Here is a 20,896-nt window from a genome sequence, read left to right on the forward strand (position 1 = left end):
CCTGTACCTATTACAGGTAGTTCCTTTTAATGATCACCTTTATAGGCTTGTAGAGTGGGAGGTGTTCTGTTTGTGTCATCCTGATGAAAAAGTAGGCTATCTCAGACTAGAGGTAGGCTTTTGACCCCTGGGGCGGCGGGGCGGGGGGGCTGCTAAACTTGGTGACAGCAAGGTAGAAAGGATAAAAGTGATCAAAGTGTAGGGGGTGTAATTGCACCAAATCCCCTCTGAAATAGAACACCAGACCTTTACTATCCCAGTAATTGCTAAAAAGCAGCTACAGTTCTGATTTTATTCTACTAGGACAGGAAAAGTTTCTTTTGCAAGGGTTTGTTCTCTTTTTCCAACTTTACATGAGTATCCAAAGAATTCCTGTATAGGTAGCAAATGGCCTCCTCCTTGTGCATGATGAGAATTACAGTTTAACATTTACTTCCTCTTAACCAGGGCCCAGGAATCCTGAATCAATAATTTCAAAGACCTAATGAGATGGCCTTTGCTTCATAATGTGTTTTTCTATATCTTACTATCCATATGCCCTGCCCTTTTCTTTTTACAATCATCTGCAATCAGTTTTCCGTTATGACCTGTTTAGAACAGAGGATGCATTTCCCTTGATCATCTACTTGAATATTGTAAAATTATTCCACGTTTGATGAAACCTTGGTTATTCAGAAGAGGTTGTTCATAGGTGACCATATTTTCTTGTAGAGAAGTTTTTGAGGCTTGCCTTAGGGGTTAATGATGAGTCCTATAAGTGTTAGGGCTTTTAATATTATCCCAGCACAGCTTCCAACACATTTCAAGTCACCTTTACTTGCATCTCAGTTAGAAATCAAAGATACATGATTCCTGCTTCAGACCTATTAAATGATATATTAAAAACAATAACAACACATGGTGTTGGTCAACACATTGACTCTCTTGCTCCTTTTTCTCTACTCTTTCCTTTCCCTAGTGCACACCTAAAGAGCATGACCCCACTGAATGTCAGTGGAAGTAAAAGGCACTATTCTTCTCCAATTTTCTGATATTTTTTCCTAGATCCCAACGCCAGTGGGGATGTGGTTCTAAAGGCTTCAGATGATTGAGGTCCCATCTTTTTAAGATTACCTTGTGTTGCTATAATTGTTTGTGACCCTTTACTGTGAAAATTTACCAAAAAAGCACTCTGTTTTGTTTTTGTTTTTTTCCATTTTTCAAATCCCATTACTTTGTTGTCTAAAGATAATATTGTGTGTGTGTGTGTGTGTGTGAGAGAGAGAGAGAGAGAGAGATGTTTCCATCTACTGTGGAGATTTTATGTGAACTATAACTCTCTCAAATTCCTTTCGGCTGGGAAGTTTTAGTCAGATTAGATCTAGATGAAGTTTTAAGAGAAGTCTTTCAATGGTAAAAATAGCAAAGCACTTAAGAAAATGTTATCTACATACAAATAGTTCATACCTTCAAAGGATATTTCTTATTTCTAATATTCAACCATCCTGACCATTTCAAGAGGCCATACACAGAAAGTATAATCCTCCTTTCCCTACTTTATTATTTCTGATAGTGGTATCACAGACTGAAGGATCATTAGAATTAGGCCCTGGATTTTTTATTTTCTTCAAAGGAAGTTGTCAAGATAAAGTATATGCTTTTTAAATCAGCTTATCACTGATAAGTCACTCCTTAGATTATTAAAGTTGCAAGAACTTCCACAACATCATTTACTTTTTATAGAGAAAAAATTTAATTATTATGGTAAGAAGAGAATAATGCAAGCCTATTCAGAGTTGTTGAAAGGCATAACTCCCAATACTTTATGCAGTACTTTGCAATACTGTCACTTCTCAATCATTTGAGTTCGGAATCTCTTCCGTGTGTTTGAGCAAAATCTTCTGCTGGCGCTTGTCTCATTAGGGCTGGAAGATCCTTCCTCCAGACTATCTGGTGTGTTGTCTCTCAAACTGGCGTTTTGCAGGGCACTGACCTTCAGGATGGTGGAAGAGACAATAGAGCAGAGTGGTTGTGATCATAGCAGTTATGGGCATGAGCTGAACATGGATCAATGGCAAAGTATGTAAGAGTCCCAGGACACCGAGTATTCCAATGCTGTGCACCTGATGTCAACATAGTTCAAGCAGACTTTAATGCAGATACATTCCTAGTTCTGTCCTTTCTACCTCTATGATTTTAAATGTTACCCTCGCAAATCCTCAGTCTTATTATTTATAAGATGGGCATAATTTTACAAGTTCCTGTCTCACTGGTGGTTGTGAGAATAAGATGAAATGATGCATGTCAATTTTTTTGTTCATGTATTTGTTTATTGCCTTTCTTCTATCTTACCTCCAAGTAAAAATCAGGACTTTGTCTTATTCGTGGAGGTATATCCAGTGCCAGGAACCATGTAGTACACATAGCAGGAGCTCAACAAATACTGTTTTTAAAAAATAAATGGGGGCGCCTGGGTGGCTCAGTCATTAAGCGTCTGCCTTCAGCTCAGGTCATGATCCCAGGGTCCTGGGATCAAGCCCCGGATCGGGCTCCCTGCTCAGCAGGAAGCCTGCTTCTCCCTCTCCCACTCCCCCTGCTTGTGTTCCCTCTCTCCCTGTGTCTCTCTCTCTGTCAAATAAATAAATAAAATCTTTTAAAAAAATAAATACATAAATGAATTTTGGGCACCTGGGTGGCTTAGTCGGTTGGGCATCTGCCTTCGGCTCAGGTCATGATCTGAGTCAGGTCCTGGGATTGAGTCCTGCGCCAGACTCCCTGCTCAGCTGGGAGCCTACTTCTCCCTCTCCCTCTGCCCCTCCCCCCCGGCTGCTTGTGCTCTCTCTCTCTCAAATAAATAAAATACTTTAAAAAATAAATGAATTTTAAAAAATATGATAAATTCTTGGCATGATTCCTGGCAGACAGTAAGTGCTTAATAAATATTAGAATAAAAACCTACTTCTATGAGATGTTTTTTCAAATAAAGGATCTTGTGTAATATATATGATAAAGACTCTGAGATAGCCATTAGTGAAGAAACCTGTATAACTTCATTAGTTCCATTTACCATCTTGTTTGGGCAGAAAACCTTTTCTTCCCAGCCCTACCTGTTAAATGACATTCTGCAACATTACCGTTGGACACATGTTGGGAAATAATGAGTTAGTCCAGTATGCCTATGTTAGAAATAAGGAAACTGAGGTCCAGATATTAAATGATTTGCCTAGGTCAAGTAGCCTATAGCAGCAATTCCAGAATCAGAGGGAAATATTCCAACTCCCAGGCCTGCATTTTTTCCCCCAGCCCAAGTGAGCAGGGGCATGTGGGCAGTGACACTGTACCAGAAGATATGGATTCAAGACCCACCTGCGTTTCCCAGCATTGAGGTCTCTATCAGACACTGCTGGAACCCCTTCTCCTATCCTCTCCTCCCTTTAATGGGGCCTCTTTGATACCTGAGCATGGTATACCTCCTAGAATTGGTCCTTATGAATGTGAAACCTGGAAGTGTAGGGGTCTTACCCACCCAAAGGGCAACTCTTGACCAATAGGAATGGTTACTCTTGGGTAAATGCTTTCCCCTTCTGTCCCTCAGGCAGATAATTCCAGGTGCATTCTACGTGTCTCCCTTTAGGGGCCCCGTGCGATGGCTCCCAGTTGCCCACATCAGTGACACAGTCCCCGAGTGAGTAGCAGTATAGGGAACTCTTCAAATTCCTAGCTTCTGTCCTTTGCAGTCTGTCTGTCTTTTCCCAGGTGTTACACTTTTGCTTACTACTGAAAACAGCTGTGTCATCTCTCACGAGCCCATTAAACAGGTGCTGGGTTTCACACCAAAGGTGGCCGCGATTCAGCAGGTGGAGGCATAAAATAGGAAGTGAGATCTAAACATAAGTTGGACTAGAATGGAGGCCGCTAACAGATGAGAGGTGCTACTAGGCTCAAAGCACTGCTGTTTTTTCCTCCTGAATTTTCAAGAATTTTGAGAAGGCATGAAAACACTGTGTTTACAAACATACTCTGTGTTTATGACACCTTCTGGTTTTTCTGTTATGCTGAATAAAACAAGGGAGCTGTAGTTGGTGTGGGGAAAGAGTGAGATCGAGATAGTTACAACAATCCTTTAACAACATTGGGTAACCTACCAGGGCATGAGAGGTTCAAGCTTTAAGCTTCTCATTCTGCTCTTTATATCCAAGGCAAGAAAGGGAGGCAACACAGCTGTATTAGACTGTGGAAACAAAGACCCAAGCATCTCAGTTTATTTCCTGCTCATGTAATAATACAGTGCAGGTGCTCCTCTTCAGCAATTAATTTTCTTCTGTGTTATGACTCAGGGACATGGGCTCTTCCACGTTGTGGCTCTGTTGTTCCCTGAAGCCTTGTCCCTGTCATCTGCATTCAGCTGGCAGAAGAAGAGAGTATGGAGAGGGTACTCTGCTCACAGAAAACCAAAGCTCATATTCCACTGGCAAAAATTGGTCCCATGGCTTCCCCTAGAAGCAAGGAGGTTGGGAAATGTAGTGACCAGCTAGGGCAGTGACTACTTAGCAACAAGTATGTTCTATGGAAGGTGGAGCATGAGTTGGGGGGAGCAACTAGCCATCTCTACCACAGCGGTGCAATTGTCAAGAATGCCGGTTCTAGGGTCCAACAAGTCTGGATCCAGACCCTGGTTCTGCCACCAGCTAGCGGTGCATGTGGGCATGTTATTTCACTTCTCTGAGACCTCGTCCTCATCTGTAAAATGAGGATAATGGGAGAATCTGAATCTCAGAGTTGCCATGGGATTGAACTGAGATCATGTACACACACTCTTGTAACTGTGCCTGGCACATAACGAGCACTCAGCAAATGGTGTTTTTGTCGTTAACTATGAAGAAATGACACCATCTCACTTAGTGAGTTTTCTATAGTTTGCAAGAAACAGAAACATATAAAAGTTACCTCGCTTAATTTGAATTTATTTTCTAAGAGATACAAGGGCATAAAAAAGAAAAGGAAAAAATCTGAGCAACCACACAGCCAGATTCTGAGCATGAGAACATTGCACAGGTGAAGAGAAGGGCTTCACTTGTGGAACAATAGACCTGGAAGCCGAAGAGTACCGCTCAAGACGAACACTGGCTGACCCACCCACAGGAGTCAGCTCTTTGCTGGTTCAGCATCTCTTTTTTCTGCCACTCCTGACTGACCACTCTGCGTGTCTCAGCCCCTCCTTGTTTCTTCTCTGAGCTTTTCTCTGTGTATCGTGGCTTCTTTGCCATTATATTTTCTGTAAGTCTCTGTCTATGTCTTGTGCTCAGACACCCTGAGAGGATCCGGTTGTTAGATAGTCCTTATCCAATAAAGGGCACCTGTCACTGGCCACAACCCAGAGCCAATCCACCTAGGCTTTTGATGGCTGTTTTTGTGCCTACTGTGAATGTCTGGCTCAATCAACTGTGTCTATGGCAGTAGGAATATAGCATACAAACATGGTGATCTGGTACAAAAAAATGTTTCATGCTTCCTTGTTTAGAAAGGAATAGTGGATGAAGCTGGCACTCAGAATATCAGGAATACGGAAAATCATGAAAATTTACAGTGGCGAATAGTAATTTCTTTGACATCAGCCTAGAAACATTTTCTAGATATTTCTCCCCAGGCAAGGGAAACAAAAGCAAAATTAAACTATTGAGACTACACCAAAAAAAAAAAAAAAAAGCTTTGGCACAGTGAAGGAAGCCATCAAGAAAACAAAAAGACAACCTATGCAATGGAAGAAGATATTTGCGAATGATATATCCAATAATGGGTCAGTACCCAAAATATATAAAGAACTTATATGACTCAACACCCAAAAAACAAATAACCTAATTTAAAAATGGGCACAAGACATGAATAGACATTTCTCCAAAGAAGACATCCAGGTGACCAACAGACACATGAAAAGATGCTCAACATCACTATCATCAGGGAAATGCAAATCCAAATCACAATAAGATATCACCTCACACCTGTCAGAATGGCTAAAATCAACAACACAAGAAGCAACAGGTGTTGGCGAGGATGTGGAGAAAGGGGAACCCTCATACACTGTTGGTGGGAAAGCAAACTGGTGCAGCCAGTCAGGAAAAAAACAGTATGGAAGTTCCTCAAAAAGTTAAAAATAGAACTACCTTATAATCCAGCAATTGTACTACTGGGTATTTACCCAAAGAAAATGAAGACATCATTTTAGAAATACACATGCGCCCCTATGTTTATTGCAGTATTATTTAGAATAGCCAGAACAGGGAAGCAGCCCAAGTGCCCATCCATAGATGAATGGATAAAGAAGAAGTGGTATTTATACACAATGGAATATTACTCAGCCATAAAAAAGAATGAGATCTTGCCATTTACAACAACATGGGTGTACCTAAAGGGTATAATGCTAAGTGAAATAAATCAGACAGAGAAGGACAAATACCATAAGATTTCGCTCATATGTGGAATTTAAGAAACAAAAAAAAATGAATAAACAAAGAAAAAAGAGACACAAAAATACAGAGAACAAACTGGTGGTTGTCAGAGGGGAGGTGGGTAAGAGGATGAGTGAAATAGATAAAGGGGATTAAGAGTATACATTTATTGTGATCAGCATTGAGTAATATATGGAATTGTTAAATCATTACACTGTTTACCTGAAATGAATTTTTTTTGTATTTTTACTTTTTTTTTTATTATACTTCAATTAAAACTGTTTTTTCACTGGTGAAAATCCTCAAACATATTATCTGCCTTTAATCTGCTATGGATTAACTTGGCTTCCCAAATCTTATGAAGGAGTGCTTAAAGACATTTTTAAAATTTATTTATTTAAGAGAGTGGGCGAGAGAGAGAGAGAGAGAGAGCAAGCACAAGCAGCGGAGGAGTAGACGGAGAGGGAGAAGCAGGCTCCCCGTTGAGCAGAGCCTGATGCAAGGCTCAATCCTCAGACTGTAGGATCATGACCTGAGCTGAAGGCACTTAACTGACTGAGCCACCCAGGCGCCCCTAAATGAGTGCTTAAAAGCGAAGTTTTAAGGTCAGTTCACTTAACTGGTATCCCTGTTTGAAGTTTGTCTACATTTACCCATCTTCTATACTGCCATCAGGGTTCCTGTCCCCATATCAATCTGATTATTCTACTTTGCCTGCTTAAAAATCTAAATTGATTCCTTTCTATCTGTAAGTAAGCTCCAACTTCTTCACCTGGAATACCAGGCCCTCTAGACACTGCCACTCATGACTTATCTTCTACCTTCCCCTCTACTACCCTTCTGCCAGTGACCCACCACACTGGATTTTCTCCATTCTCTTTCACACTTTTGGACCATGTATATGCTATTCTCTGCTAGGGATTTTGTTCCCTACCCCATTAGCACCTAGCAAATACTGATTTATCCTTCAAGGTCCAACTTCTCTCTAAGGTGTTTTTCTGGATCCTCCAAGTCTCCATCTGTCTCCTCCCCACCCCCTACCCTCCTATGCCTAGGTGAAACCAGCTATCTCTTTACCTGATTCCCGTAGCATGTAAACATACTTCTGTGGTGATGTTTATTATTTTACATCCTGGTTATCCAAGAGTTAGTCTCCCAGGCACACAGCTGTGAGCCTCAAAAGCAGAGAACATGTCTTACTCATGTTTTACATTCCCAGGGCCCAAGAGAACATCTGTCTCATTTAGCACTCAATGCCTGTTTGTTGAATTTTATTGGAATTCAAAACCCTGATACCAGAGAGGAATCTGGAGCATGAAAACAAAATCTACTCATTCTTCTGTTTCCTTTTACACAGTATCTTTATGTCTCAAGGGTCATTTTATGGGGGACCACACTTAGTCTATTCTATATAGTATGAAAGAGAAGTAAATCTATGTTTTCTATAAAGTCACCTAATGAAAGCTTCCATTCTTACTTAAAACCTAGGAAAAGTAGGTTATTTTTAAAAGTCATGTGATCCTCAAACATTCTCTCTTACGCATTTTCTCTTAATGTAAGTGTCATCATCAGGGGAGTAATGAAGCTACCGAGGTATGTTAACTGAAGACATGAAAAAAACCATGTTTCTCCACATGTGGACACAGACCCTCTTTGAGTTTTTGAAAAGTAATTTCTTATTTTTTTTTTAAAGATTTTATTTATTTATTTGAGAGAGTGAGAATGAGAGAGAGCACATGAGAGGGGGGAGGGTCAGAGGGAGAAGCAGACTCCCCGCCGAGCAGGGAGCCCGATGCAGGCCTCGATCCCGGGACTCCAGGATCATGACCTGAGCCGAAGGCAGTTGCTTAACCAACTGAGCCACCCAGGCGCCCGAAAAGTAATTTCTTATTACTAGACCTCTTTTTTTTTTTTTTGCGGAGGACACTTGCACTTTGGACTCTTGCAGAGAAGTTGGCATTTGGAAATGTGTGTGGGGCTGGTATGAGTGTCACAGTGGTCAGAGGACCAGAGGGTGCTCTGGCATTTAGTGGGTGGGAGCCACAAATGTTAAAACACCTTGCAATGCATGGGTCAGTCATGCAAACCGAACATTGTCCCATCAATGCCAATAACCTCCAGTCGAGAACCACTGAGTTAAGGGATATGTTGAGCCCCCAAGTTGAAAACCATTGAGTTAACTGTTGATATGCTTTAAGCCTTTTTTTTTTTTTAAGATGAGATGAGAGCAAACCATAGGAATCCAAAAGGAAGCTCCTGCCTTAGTTTAAAGACTTCTGATTTAAAGAAAATTCAGTTTTTCTTCTGTGCATAAAATATGGGCTTATATCACATTCACTGGAAACAGGAGACTTCTAAAAGCATCCACGAGAGAAGCAGTTAGCATGCCCTCTTGCTTGTGAATATAAGGCAGAATAATGGAATAAAATGGCCCTTCCTTTGAAATGCATTTAATTTAATAAAACACCAAATTAAAGGCAGAACAGTCTCATCCCTATTACAAAATAACCTGCAGAGTGAAAACTGAAACATGCACAATTTCATTAACCTTCCATTCATAAAGCATAATGTAGGGAAAATGCCATTTTAACATCCTAGTGAACAAGGCTATTTCCATGCCTTGAGAGAGCTTTACATATTAATATTGTCAGTGTAGAAATGATGTGGAGGAACAAAATCTCAGACAGACAAAGCACTGAGAAATATTTCTCCTTTTAATCATCTATTTTTTTGGATGAAGATATTTCCTTTTCATATAGTGTTTTGTCTGCTTTGAAAGCGTGTTGGTTGTGACTTAGTGGTATTTATCAGATTTGGGGATTGTGTTAAATCCTGATCCAGGGTGTGTAGAATCATAGAATTTCAGAACCTTGCAACATCAAAAAAGATCACAAGAATCAAGTTCCCTATTTTGCAGATAAGGAAGCTGAGGCTCAAAGAGATTAGGGACAGTAGAAGTGATGGCTCGCTCCAAGGCCACAGAGAGAAAGCAGCAGATCTGGGTAGGTTTGCTTTGGAGCTCTATGCGTCTTCTAGTTACAGACTGTCTTTAGTGAACCTTTAATTATTTTCTGAATAGATAACGACAATTCAAAACCCTGTTCATTTTACAGCATTCCTTAGCTGTTAGTACCAACACAGTGAGTTCCTGACAAAAAAAGAGACAGAGGAATTGGGGCAAAAACAAACAACCATGCAATTTACAAAATTGCAAAACATATCCACCTAACATTTGAAAAACATGTCATATTTCATTAAAATATTGCGCTACATTCAGCTACAGTCATTGCAGAAGGATGCAGCATCATTTACCTTCTCTGGCTCTAACGGGTTGGCACAAGGCAGGCCCATCCTTTGGCACCCACCCCTTCCTCCCTCCCACACATGTCATTTGCAAATAAACTGTGCACCTAACATTTGCTTTGTACAAGTGAATTTTAAACCCAGGAAACAATACAATATATTTTAGTATATTATAGCAATAGGCTTCAAGTTTAATGAGATTTGGATCGAATGTAGCAATTTGGAAGTCTCTTCAAGCTTATTAAAATGAGATTCTACCCAAGTTTACAATAGGTACAATAACATTTGGAATGTGACCATGTCTTGCTTAAGAGAGGCTTTTTCAGTGGATATGTAAAGCAAATTACTTATGTAATACTCTCCTCTCCTTTCCAGAGTTCTAGTCTATGACCACTGATCCTGGAACAAAATGTCCCCATTTGACAGGTATTGTAGCATTTGGGTAATTAGCTTAAAATGTAGCTGATTTGTCCTCCTGCTACTAGCCCCAAGGTGACCAGTGTCTGAAAGCTTGTTTTAAAGCCATTCAACAAACAGGAAGAACCACACCTGTTGCATGTGATTTCCTCCCCATCAAATTAGGATGAATAATTTATTAAGAACTGCTTATGCACAGACACTCTAGTGAGTGGCTGAGAGAGAAGATTGTTGGCTGCTGGTGTTTTTGCTATTTCTGGCTGTTCTTGAGTGGAAGCTCCCCCCCCCCCCCCCGCCCCCCCCCCCCCCCCGCTCTGCCCCATGGCAGTAAGCCAAAAAGCCCTGTGACCCCAGACTTTCATCTAAGCCCTTAGTGCCCCAGAACCTTTCCCCTATGGCAAAGGCCATTGTTTCTTTTTTAACTGTGGCAGACACTGTGGATTGGCTACTCAATTAACCTTCACAGCCCCCATCTTTCTATAGGTTGAAATAGGCAGATGTTCCTATTCCCTGCTCCCTTGCAGCCAGAGTGGTCACATAACCCAGGTTTAAACTATAAAGCCTAAGGCAAAGTCTGTTGGGGGGTGGGGGTGGGGGCTTCTGGGAAATCGCTTCTTCCCTATTTGAGAGGTGGTTTGGCACTGCAAGCGCTCCAGTTCTTGTCTGTGAACCCCTGATAAAGTTAATTATACTCTCTGGGCTTTGGTTTTTCTTATCTGCTGTAGAATTAAATGAGTCAACACATATAAAGTACTTAGGGTAGCCCCTGACATACTGTAAATGCTCAAAAAATTTAGTTACAATTATAATTAATAACAAGTAGAAGGCTTATGATAAATATTTCTGCTAGTTGCCTTTGGAAATGGCTTTGTGAGGTCATGATGCCTGGAGTCATGGCAACAATTTTGTGACCGCGAGGGGAAGATCAAGAGAATCACAGACTCTAATTCTATCCTTGCATTGCGAAGATGCTGACCCAAACCTGCCTAGCTCAAGGTTTTCTTCAGTAAACAATAGATACTCTTAACAGTGGATATTCTGCTGCTATCTGCAGAATAATCCCATCTAATACTGTCACTATTAACTCAACATGTACGCTCTGCTGTCTTGGCCTCCAGCTGTTCTCTTGGCTTTGCTTACCATGTACCGCTTCCTCCTCTGGTGAAAACCTTTTAGGATGTTCCCTCCTAACAGTGTGTAATGGATTTTCTTTAATCTGCTCTGGGAACTCTCTTAAATAGACTGTGGGTTTGATAACAGCCTCCTGTGTGAGAATCAGGGTTTAAGGAGGGACAAGGGAGTTATTAACTCCTCATCCTACTTCTGAGTAGGATCTAACTGTAAAATAGATAGGTCCTCCTTGCTCCTGTAGGGCTGGCCCCTGCCTGTAAATATTTTCGTGAGTCGCAGGGGTCCCAATCTGGCAACCTACAGCCTGTCTCTGAGGTGGCTGTAGGGGATCTCCTCAATCTCCAGGCATCATAGCATGTGGGTTCTGATGGGAATCCAAGGCCACGGCACGTGTAGATGTGGACAGGAGAATTGAGTGGTGCCTTGAATATCACATGATGCTTCTTTGCCAAGATCACGGTAGAGCTGCCCCACCTCAGCTCCCCCAGTGCACTTAAATTTCTTCTAGCAAAGTTTGTTCTCCCTGCTCTTTCATTTTCCAGACCACTCCTGAGAAGACTGATCTGAAAAATATTGAAGGCAATGATCTTATAGAATGGCAGAGGAAGGAAGAAACACGAAAACAGCAGCTCTGGGACTCACTCTTCTCTAGACAATTGGCTTCTTGCTGGGTGCCTTATATCTATGTTTCTATACCCAACTTTGACGATAAGCTCCTAAGGATTTCTCTCAGTCTGTTCTTCACTGAAACCACTGTAAAATCACAGTAAAAACAAGGATAATGAAAAGAAGGTCACTTTGTACCCCACCTGGGTTCTAGAATTAAATCCAGCTCGGGTCAGAAACAAGCCATGGGACCCAGTTGCTGTCACCGACCATTAAACCTCAGTGAAATTATTTTCAATATTTCCAGTGCATTTGTAGATGATTTTTCTGTCATATAAAATGCAGAACGAGGAGGAAGTTTCTCTGGGGAAATTTAGAAGAAAGAAAGCCACATTTATCTATTGCCTGGGTCTGTTTTCATTTTTTAAGCACATCAGTGTATTTATTATTTGGCTAAACACCCACAAGGTGTCACATGTAAGGATCGACACATGGCCATGGGCTACATTCTCAGAAGAGACTGGACCCTCTGGAAGTCAAGGTAAATGATTTGGGTTATTAAGGTGTTGGTGAATGAATTGCCCCAGCTCTTCAGCACCCTGTGTCCTGCTAACTCTCAGGACGTGCTTATTCAATGTACATAACAGACATACTGCCATGCACACCGCTGGGGGATGGCCCAGGGCTCACCAGGTTCCTAGAACTGCCAGAAACAGAGCAATAGAAGCTCCTTCATGGCATTTCCACCCCCACTGTGTCCGACTTGCCCAAGCCCCCTCTCCAGCTAAACAAGCCGTTTCCCCCCCAGTGCTTCCTGAGTCCTTAATCCTTTTACTGAGAAGCCAGAAAAAGAGGTCAGTGCAAAATGGGTGTTGCAAAGAAAAACCCTGGGTCTTTTTTACCCAAGAAAAGCAGAGCATTTCTGAATTCTGGCTCTGAGACAGAAAAGCCCTGTCTCTAAGTCCCTGCTCATGATGACTGCCTGCGGACTTACTGGAAAGTATCCCGGCTGATATTAACTGCCATGATCACGTATCTGGGGAGAAACACTTTGAAAGTACCCAGAACCGGTGGTTTGGAAGCAAGGAGGCCAAGCAGTCTACTATCATTATGCGTTAACTTTAAATGAGAGAATATAAGAAAGTTTTGGGATATATAGAGTCTTAGGCGTTTGCCTCGTACTGTGCCAAGTGTTCTTATGTTCTGAGAACTTGGACACCAGGAGCGAGACAAGACCATTCTTTGCAAAATAAATAAACAGTTAAGGGCTTGACTGCGTGGTTGTATAGATAGTGGGGTGTCAGCTGGACCTGAGAGAGCACTGGGACTGAAGCTGTCAAGGGCACTTGGTAGAGAGGCTGCAAACTCATGGCTGGGGCTCTGTCAGGGAGAACAGAAATTTAGAAAAGATCGAGATACGGCAACTTGTTTTTATCCACAAAGGCTATCTGTGTGGGTCAGGAATGCAATCAGACAACTTACGTGGGTCTGGCTCAAACTTCGTACTTAGTTTAAGATATGATTTATAGCTTCAGACACCTATAAACACAAAGATACTGCAAAATGATTTGAGTATTTAGAACAAAATTGAGAGCTGGTTTTACTATAGCATGTGGCTATATAGGAACTAATGTTTGATGGCTTCTTCTTCCTACAGAGATTAATGAGTTAGGACTTCCATTTCCAGGAAACGTATGTTCATGGTTTTAGTCACCTTTTTGCTAGAGAGAAAATAGGAGGGAACTGCATTCATTCCATCCATGGATTTCGCTTTGTCTGGATTCCCAAAGTAATGAATGAGTTTTTAAGTAGCAGTAGGTGAATTCTTTTTTGCCTTTTCCTGACACGTAGATTACCTAGGAGGAAAATCTAGCCAGGGGAGTATTTAGGGAAAAGAGTACTGATGCCTGCAATTTACTTTGAAATGCTCCAAAAAATAAGATGGACTGCTGGGTTGGATACAGGGATGGATAGATATGTAGATATGTGAGAAAGCAAGTCTAGGAAAATGGTAATGAAAAAAATCTAAGTGGTAAGTATAAGCCTGCTCATATAAAATTATTTTAATTTTTATAATAATATGGTGGGGGAAAACTGAGGTTACCCCACCACATAGACACACACTTTCATCTAATAGTTAAAGATCATAATCTGAAAGGACATAGAAAAAGTAGCCTGGACTAAGTCCTAGAAATGAATGAGAAATAAGAATTGTATATGTGATTTTTTAAAAGGAAAGCTCAAATCTATCTCTATCAGCCAATGTTGATGTCAGAAATTCCCCCATTAGAAACACAGTCTTTTGAGTTAAGGGGTTATTCCAAAAAAACCTCCTGGGGTTCTTGGAGGACTCCCAGATTAGGCTCCACTAGTAATTAATACTCAAATGCAAATCTTCCATTTCCAAATAACTTGTAGCTAAAAAGATTGGGATAAAGGACACAGAAAAGAGAACATAACACTGAATGTTTTAGGGGAAGAGTGCAAGATGCTGAAAGAATGTCTGCAGAGGCATTAAAGATCAACCTCACCTTCTTACCAGGCTGCCCTGGGCCAACAAATATCCTTATATTAGTGTTTGTTGCTCTTGAATTCTAAATAAAAATTTTCTGGAACTCCAGTGGAGATACCCTGTGGCAATTTAAAAAGGCTTATAAACTACTCTTCTATAGCTCTTACTACCTGATACCAAAGACTCAAGTCCAAATCATATCCCCATAGTCAACACTTGGAACCATGGACTATTTATCTATGGTTAGGCTTAAACTTTGACTTGTCTTTTTTTTTCTTTTTTGTGGAGGGGAATATTTTCATTTTTGCATGCCTATCTATTTTTCTATCATCAGAGACACACTTTCCTTAGCCTGGATTCCTCAGAAAGCAGAGTCTGAGCCAAGGGTTCATGTGCTACAATTTTGTTAGGGAAGGTTCACCAAGAATCAGGAGTGAAGGACAAGGGAAGTGAGATAGAAAAGGAGATAGAACCAATACAAGAAAGTGTTTTGAGCTGGTCACCAGTGAATACAACTAATTATTTGGTATCACAGGACCATATTCCGTGGAGCCATGTAAACAATGTCTCAGGAATGTCCCTTTGGGGGAGAAAAGGGGAAGAATTTATCACTTGCTCCCATATCCCATTGGTCAAAGCTTCACTCTATAGAGTTAATTTTTGTGCACACCTAGGTGTGCATGTGTAAAGGTTGCTGTGAAATTCTATGTCTATGTCTTGGTATCAAAGAAGTCCCAGAGTAACAGGTGAGCTTTGCACAGCATGGGTGTGAGGCAAAGCACTGTTAGGCTATGCCTTTGTGAAGCTGCTTGCTGCGGTAAGAGCCTTAGCAAGAGACAAGTGAAGCCAAGAGATCCAAAGTGGTGGCTAAGAATGGTCTGACACAGGGGTGTCTGGGTGGCACAGTTGGTTAAGCATCCAATTCTTGGTTTTGGCTTGGGTCCCTGATCTCAGGGTCTTGAGATCAAGCCCCGTGCTCTGCACGGGGTCTGCTTAAGTTTCTCTCTCCCTCTCCCTCTGTTCTCCCAGCCCCCTTCCCCATGTGCTCGCTCTCTCACATGCTCTCTCTCTCTAAAATAAATAAATAAGTCTTAAAAAAAAAAAAAGAGAGAATGGTCTAACGCGGTCCACCCTGGTACCAAGCAGCTTGCTTGTGCCCTCTGTCATCTGGCTCACTTAATATACTCTGGAGCCTCTGTTTTCCTAAGAACAAGAGGCCCTCACTTTCTCCTTGAAGGGCTGAGTCTAAGTCTGAGTCTTCCAAGTCTTCCCTGATCTGAATCTAGTCAGTCACAGAGTCTCCCTCAAGGTGGTAGCAGTTGAAATTTCCAAAAAGATCCAAGGCAGGAGGGTTAGTGAAATAAGATGCAGTCCCCCAGTTGTAGCGGGTCCTAAGGCCATAATTGCCATTCACCAGCTTCCTCTTCCACCTCCTGCTTTAGATTTCTATCACTTTGGCCAGCAGTTTGCCACTGATGGGCACTGCATTTGCCTCGTAGTATAATTGAGATCTGTGTCCCCAAGGGTACTGAGGTCCTTATTGCTTTGCCTTTGGGCTGTGATTGCTATCATTACCCATTTCCTCTGGATGCACCAAAATACATCCTCGTGAATCCTGTGCATTTCAGAGGTACTCTTCTCTGCTCACATTGCACAAAGCAACTACAGCTCCTCATAGCCTTCAGTACTGCAACTCTTTCTTTGCTTGCTGATCCACCAGCCAAAGAAACCCAAAGTAACTTGGTAGCAGTTGCAGTTTCAAGTTCAGTGGAAACCTTACTGTGACCTCTGGGCACCAAGGCCTCTCAACCCGGAAAATCCTGTTTGTAGGGATGGAAAACACAAATTCCATAAGGAGGTTGCTGGGAGGGATGATGAGAGGGGCCATGCTCCTTCCCTAACCCACTCACATGTTGTAACTATTAGGAACATAACACCATATATTGGCTGATGGTTCAGCACATATATTGAATGCCCAGAGGGGAGTGCTTCAGTTCTGCAGGGTATTTTCCCCAAGGTGGTGACTTAGCTGAGGCTTTAAGAGCCCATTCTCCCATTCCATGAGCCTGGCTGCTGCTTGATGAGCAGGTACATGGTAGATCCTATTGTCACACTTCTTCTGTTGTTGCCCTAAAATGGGTCTCTTGGTCTTAGGTAATGTTGAGAGAGCTACCACATCAACACATCAGGCATTCTGAAAGGCCTTGGATGGTTATGCTGGTGAAGGCACTTTGGGAAGGGAAAAAAGCCCATACGCAGACTATCAATTCCAGCAAAAATGAATTACTGCATGCCGGGGTAAAAGGGACCAATATAACTGGCCTACCATGAAGTGGCTGGCTGGTCTCACTGAAGAATGACATCATATCAAGGAACTGGTATCCATCTCTGCTTCTGACAGTGCTAGTAGATAGAGCAGCCTTGGTAAGGGAGAGCCCATATTCCTGGGCCCACGCATAGGCTCCTTCCTTGCTACCTTGGTCACTCTGTTCATGGGATCACTGCATGAACACAGCTCAGGAGAGACACTGGCTTACATCGGTGGGATAAATCATCTGCTCCCCTGATGGTTGAAATCCTCCTCTGTTGTGGATGCTCTTTGGTGATCATTACTATAAGACACAGAGATCTGCACACTGGATGCCCAGTCCCATAGGTCAAGCCACATGTCTCTTCTCTATACTTTCTTGCTCCATATGATGAAACCGTCTTCCAAGAAACTGTATAAACTACATCTTAGAGATCGTACATTGTATTGGGATGGGAGGGGAAGATGGACCAATTGCTCCCCCACTGGGGAAGAACTCTGGTTTCCTAATGGTCTAAGATTTTAACCATAGGATTGACTATCTTATATCTCTAGGTTGTTGCTCATGCAGGGACACCTCGTTGGGTCATATGCCTGTGCGTCAACAGGGAAGCCCCGGGAAGAAAGTGAATGGCTTGCAATGCAGTCGTGAGGCTAGACAGTGTCAGCCACTGGAAGTCCATGAGAGCCCGTGCGGAGCTTACAAGTGTTACAGTGGTTGGAACAAGACAGGTAAGGCTGAGAATAATCAAAGTAGAACATAAGTGTTTGATACACCCTTCAAAAGCATATTTCCAAAGAAATGTGACCCAGCTGTCTCCAGGCTCTAGGAATCAATGAAGCAATTTTGTCCTTAATATAGAGTTTTATTGGATTGTAGGACTCCATCTGCATCACTCTCTCTCAACAGTCTCTCACCCTGGGGGTATTCTCAGGAGTCCTGGGGAGATGTCACAAGGGTTCTTGAGACTCCTTCTGGGTCTGTGCTCATTGTGTATCTCTACATGCACCCCCTCCCCAGTACTGACAGACTCTGCCCCTGCAGGCTGATGGCCCTGCTCTGCTCTGAAGGCAGAGCCTTGCCTTGACCACCCAGTGCATTGCCACACAGAAAGGAAAGGGTGTTCGCCCCAGCGTTATGCTCTGTTGTGGGAGAAGCCTCATCCACAGTGGGGCTGCTTGGGCTCTGTGGTGTTACCAAGTGTGGTGGCACTGCTTTTCCAGGCTTCTTTGGTCTTCTCTCTAGGGTAACACCCAGAGAGCTGGGACAGGGTGGCTGCTTCCATGCAGCCATGCGGAACCAAGAGTCATTACTCCTTTTGATCCTCAAGTCCTATTGCCAAGCCCAGCTTGCTGGGCCAGAATTTCTCTTTCCCTGAGGATAAATGTTCTACTGGGGACTGCACAGACCTTGGACTTTCGTGTTTGCTACATCTTTCTCCTCCAAATCCCTTTCCTCCGGTTCACTGGAGCACTCAGTTCAAATTCTTTATCCAGGAGGTTCCCGAGGACTCTTATCAACCAGGACTACTCCTATCTACTACTAGCAGATTTAAAACTGAGGCCTGAGGAAATAAAGTGACTAGTCCAAGGCTCCACACTAGTTAGTAGCAGATCCTGCACTCCAGCCAGATTCCTAATGCCTGTTGGGCAGGCATTTCCCCCTCTATGCCCTGCTCGGTGTCTTTTTACTACCATGTTACATGAATGTCTCCCTCTTTAATTTTGAAGTCTACTGTGCCTGAGGTGATCCAGCCTCGCTCCTTGAGAAAGGCTGCTGAAAACAGTATTTATACCACCAGATTTTAGTCATTCTCTTTCTTAGTGACATCTCTGATGAATTGGTAGAAACACTGCTGTCTGAAATGTTTCTAAGTCAGCAGCCACCTCTTCATTTCACTAGCTATGCTAAGTTTAAGAAAGACAAAATTATGGAAACAATTTGGTTAGAAATGCCATAATTTTTGCTTCTCTTCCTCTTACCCTCATCCTTCTCTCTCTCTCTCTCTCTCTCTCACACACACACACACAATCCCCAACAACTATTATTTCCTGCACTCAATAGGCTGCAAAGGAGCTTAAGAAGTTGTCTAGATTGTTCTTCTTGGACATGACCACAACCGGGCATCCTAGATACAAGCAGAGTTCACTGTACAGAGCACTCCTCCTTCAAAATTGCCCTTCAGTTTCTAATAAGTCTCACTAAGAGTGAACCTACATAAGTACCCACCACTGCCAAGCAGTGTGTGAGTCAAAGGAACCAGAGAAGCCCCACTGCTCCTGGAGGCCCACAGTGCAGACAGAGAAGGCTACAAAGGGACCCACAGCTTCATTTTCTACATGCATTATGCTGGGTTCTTTATCAGGGAGCTTTTTCTGGGAGACAGGCCCCAATAGCCACCCCTTCCAAATGGACACACGAGGCATGGCAGGGAGCTTGCATGTGGTACAAGATTCTCTGGATTCATCATACCATCTCCTTATCAAGAAATCTAACCTTGGGGTGCCTGGGTGGCTCAGCCGGTTAAGAGTCTCTGTCTTTGGCTCAGGTTGTGATCCCGGAGTCCAGGGATCGAGCCCCACATCAGGCTCCCTACAGGGAGTCTGCTTCTCTCTCAGCCCTTCACCCCGCTCGTGCTCTATCACTCTTCCTCTCTCTCAAATAAATAAATAAAATCTTAAAAAAAAAAAAAAGAAATCTAACCCTTCAGAGCAGAGGCTGTTCCTATTACTTTTCATTGACTAACGCAAAGAGGCAGTGGAACAGTATCTCTGTTGACCCTTAGCTTTCTCCAGGCTCAATCATTATCCCACGAGAGGCACATCTAGCCTCTTACTCAATGCTGGCAGCAAATGCTCTGAAGTCCATTGAACAGACTTTTATTGAGAACACCCTATCTACTGTGCTCTTGGTAATATAGACCCGGCACATGAGAAACTTATGATCGAGTGAGAAAGACGCTATCACTAATGATGATGGTGACAATGATTAGTATATGCCAGACCCTTTGCTAACTCACTTCATTCCCACATCAACCCTATTAAGTATTATTATCTCCAATCTTTATTCATGAGGAAGCTGAGGTTCAGAGAGGTTAAATAACTTGCCCAAGGCCACACAGTTAATTAGTGACGGAGTCAAATGAAAGGCCATGATGCAACCACTGTGAAAAAGTAGACAATTTCAGCAGAAGGTGGTAAGAATATTAAGGAGGATGTACAAGCTACCTAGGGAGCACAGAGAAGTCACCTAACTTAGTCTGAGGCATTACAGAAAGCTTCCCGGAGAAGATGTTCTCTGAGTGGCTTCAGAATCCGCAATCTGTAGTCCAAAGACAGAGTCGCTAATGCAGTCACAAAGGATAGGCACCATCTCCACCTCTGTGGAGGCTTGTCGAATTTCCACCCACTTTTCCATCCTCCACATTGTGGCTGGACATGACTTGCCCAAACTCTCGTTGGTCCCGGTACCAGCCTCTTATTCAGAGGGAGTATATCCTTCTTATGCTTCTGCCCTCCTCCCTCCCCAGTTCGCTTGCTCAATTCCTGTACAGTCTAAAGCAAGTAAGAGAGTTGGTTGCTGCCTCCCTTTCACCATTAAGTGAACCCGGGTGGCAGGCGAAGAGAATTAATGCATTGAATCTGAATATATCTGGAATGGAGTTACTCCATTACAAACTCATTGTGTCATACTTGAACAATATAAGGATTCTTTCCTTCTCTCCCAGAGCCCACAGCTGCAATATTTCTGTGCTGCTTTGCAGACTCTTATCAGAGTTTTAATGAAGTGTAGTTGGTTTGAAGTAAAGTCCATCGGTTCTCATGAAAATAATTAAATTTTGGTCTTGCTCTGCATATTTAGCTCTAAAACAGGTCTCAGGGCTCATTATTCTGAAAACAGTAATTTATTTTCATCCCCAAATATTAATTGTGCTGCTTATTTTCACCTGATAGAATGATGAGCTCATTATCAAGAAGGGTTTGCCCATAGGAAACAACTGATTACAATGATCTAGAAACTGGTTGCTCAGAAAGAATTTGAAAGGGTCGGACACTACGATGTTGCGGGGTCTTTGGCTAGGAAACAAGGAAACTAATTAGCACACATAATCCTACTGACATTCTAAGGCAGCCCACTATGGCTATTGGGGTGTTTGTAAAAGATCTGTGGCTTTATTTTTTTTGTAGCAGTAA

Source organism: Neomonachus schauinslandi, chromosome 9 (genome assembly GCF_002201575.2).
Source record: "Neomonachus schauinslandi chromosome 9, ASM220157v2, whole genome shotgun sequence".
NCBI lineage: Eukaryota > Metazoa > Chordata > Mammalia > Carnivora > Phocidae > Neomonachus > Neomonachus schauinslandi.